We start from the raw sequence: 2,314 nt of genomic DNA, 5'->3' as shown, positions 1-2,314 counted from the left end.
CAGTTAAATGTCTACCCATGCCTAATGATCAGTGAACAGCAAGAGTCTAGTTTTTTGTTTTGTTCTGTTTTAATTCAGCTTTAACCTCTGCCTGTAATGCAGTGTTTGGCCTGGAGTTATGCTTAATATATTTTTCATTAATTAAATCAATATGGAGATAAGTGAATAAACTCACAGGTGTTTCTTCAGGCAAAATACAAATCTTATCTAGCAAATGATTTTTGTTCTACCACTTTATTTGTAGTATTTCAAATATTAAGGAATTTTTTATGTTGAAACAATTGATTTCATAATAAGTAACTTAACTAATGCTAATTTATTAAAGTTATACAAGTATCTGTAACAAGGCTTAGTTGTTTGCTTTTTTCTAGAAGTTTTGTGGTTTCATGTCTCATGTAGTATTTAGTTGTTTGTCTAAGCAATGTCTGTCACAATTTCTGTGGTGTTGGAACAAAATTAGAAATAAAAATATTTTTTATCTTAAATCTTTCTATTTAATTATTGTATAAATTTAAGGATAAATGCTGTAACAATTTAGGAGTGTACATATCATGCAGACACATAGTTTATGCTGCAATATATATACAATGAACAAATAATTGCCTGAAAAGATGTTTTTATATATGTTGTTGAAAAATGTCATGACTCTTGGACATTAAAACAAATTACTTAATTTTTAAGTCAAACTATCCGGTCTTACTCAGGCAATAAGTTTCCTTTTAGAGATATGTGTTTAACTTCCGATTATATTTACATAATCACTTACTATCTTATGTGTACTGTAAATTTCTAAAAATCCATCACTTAGGCACCCTGATCTCTAATAGTTATCGTTTCAATAACAAGAGTTTTAGACTATGAGAGCTATAATTGATCACATGACTACTCCACTCATCCACATATTCACAATGTTCTCAAATATAACGTATGAAAATCTCCAGGTAAGCAGAATATACACTTTTAAAACAAAACAACACAACTGACAAGATGTCAGATCTCTTTCGTGTAGGCCGTTGAGGCGTTGCCCAGGCCTGGCAGGGATGTGTGGCCTGCCGCACCTCCTTTGCACGCCCTCTCTGGTCTCGCGCATGATGGCCCACAAGCAGATCTACTACTCGGTCAAGTACTTCCGGGAACACTGTGAGTACTGCCATGTCGTGTTATCGAGAACTTTCCAAACAAATACTGAAAACTCATCTGATATCTAACAAGGAGTGGAGGAGACTTGGTTCAACAGACTCCAACGGAGGCTTGTCTGGGTTCAGTATGTGATCCAGGAGCCAAACCTGAATATTCTTCTCTTTAGATAACCTCTTCCAAAAGATCGGCAAAAATGAAGTATCTGGGGATCATCAATTAAATCTTTTTCAACTGTAATGTATATGTGTATATTAAGTAGTATTCGGTGAATACTTGAAAAAGTGTACAAATCATTCACCCATACCTGCATGTGAGCTGTATTCTTCACAGCAACAGAGCTCAGTTAAATGCAGCTGCAAGGTTACCGCACAGTGTTTAAGATGAAATTTCTTCTGGTCAGTTTTTCTCTTAAGATAAGTATCTGTTTGATAAGTATCTGTTACTTTTGGTAAATAAAGTTTGTATGCTGCATTCATCAAAAAAAATTATTTTGTATATCTGTAAATGTGTAAGATGCCTTCAAATAGTTATTCTGCCCAAAGTGTTTTAGCAGATTGTCATTGTAAGTATATATGTATAAAAACCACTTAAAAAATTTTTAACATTTATTCAAGTGACAGAGACAGAGTGTAAGCAGGGGAAGGGTGAGAGAGAGGGAGAAACAGAATCTGAGGCAGGCTGAAGGTTCTGAGCTGTCACAACAGAGCCCGACGCAGGGCTCGATCTCACGAACCGTGAGATCATGACCTGAGCTGAAATCAGACATTTAACCGACTGAGTCACCCTGGAGCCCCTAAAAACCACTTTATTTAAATATACATAATAAAACTGAATTCACTGACTACATTTGTTTATAGCTAAAGACCTCTCAAAGATTTCAATTGTTTTCTTTACAAATTTGGGGGTGGAAATCCAACATCTAATATAAGCTAATAAGAGTAAATTAAGTCAAATATCTAGGACTCAAAACTTTACAGTAGCATCAATCAATCAATCAATCCAAACACTGATAGAAATATAGAATTAAAGGTCTGTGGGTGGGGGGGTGTTCTAACGTATAGAAAATCAAGAATAAGGAGTACAGTGGACTTCTTGACAGAGACCATGTAAATAAAAAGATAACAGAGTGAAATATTTAAACTGTTAGAAGAGGGACACCTGAGTGGCTCAGTTG

The 2,314-nt window shown here is 34.7% G+C and overlaps 1 pseudogene; it reads left to right on the top strand.

Moving 5' to 3' along the window:
- The first annotated feature begins 1,091 nt into the window (after positions 1-1,091).
- LOC122479444 lies at positions 1,092-1,415 on the top strand (annotated as a pseudogene).
- Positions 1,416-2,314: the final 899 nt, after the last annotated feature.

The sequence above is a fragment of the Prionailurus bengalensis genome, chromosome A1 (genome assembly GCF_016509475.1).
Source record: "Prionailurus bengalensis isolate Pbe53 chromosome A1, Fcat_Pben_1.1_paternal_pri, whole genome shotgun sequence".
NCBI lineage: Eukaryota > Metazoa > Chordata > Mammalia > Carnivora > Felidae > Prionailurus > Prionailurus bengalensis.
The sequence above is the reverse complement of the archived record's forward strand: the minus strand, read 5'-3'. Positions and strand labels throughout refer to the sequence as shown.